This window comes from Eimeria mitis, genomic scaffold, assembly GCF_000499745.2.
Source record: "Eimeria mitis Houghton genomic scaffold, Emh_scaff560, whole genome shotgun sequence".
In the NCBI taxonomy this organism is placed as follows: Eukaryota; Apicomplexa; class Conoidasida; order Eucoccidiorida; family Eimeriidae; genus Eimeria; species Eimeria mitis.
The window spans coordinates 125-735 of NW_013573868.1; positions in this window are offsets into that span (position 1 = coordinate 125).

Consider the following 611-nt stretch of genomic DNA (forward strand, 5'->3'; position numbering starts at 1 on the left):
ATGCGTCTGGCGCAGCCGGCTCGGGCCCTTTAGTGTACACATAGTTCGCACGTGTCTACCCAGTCCCGGGGGCTTCTCTTTACGCGAATACCCACGGCATTCGCTTTCACGACGGGGGGTAATACTGTATGGCGTGTGCAGTACAATGTTTCTGTTCTTCTAGCTCCGTTAGAAGAACGTGTTCAATTAGTGATGACTTAGCTAAATATTGAGTTTTACATTATCTTTATATCAGCGGATGCGAATCCGTTAGAAGGGGTTGCAGCTAGACTTTTGCCTACACCGACAGGCGTTCCTGTCAGGAAGGTGCGGCGTCGTACCGCCATTGTTGCGGGCGCGATCTGGAGAATACTTCCAGGTAGTCGCTGCGCGACCTTCGGGTCCAGCGGTCCGCCTCGCAGAACATTGCTTCTCACCGATTCTCTATGGTTATTGAACATCAGTCTATTAGGGTCTGTCCCCATTTTTTTCGCTACGGAAGGCGCTTAGTACTATCTAGTGTCCTATAACGTATTCATAAAAGTTCGTAGAGTGCTGTCTACGGGTGCGATATTTACTTGTTCACTAGGATTCCTGACCTATCGGACATTTTGACCTCTCAGAAATTATAC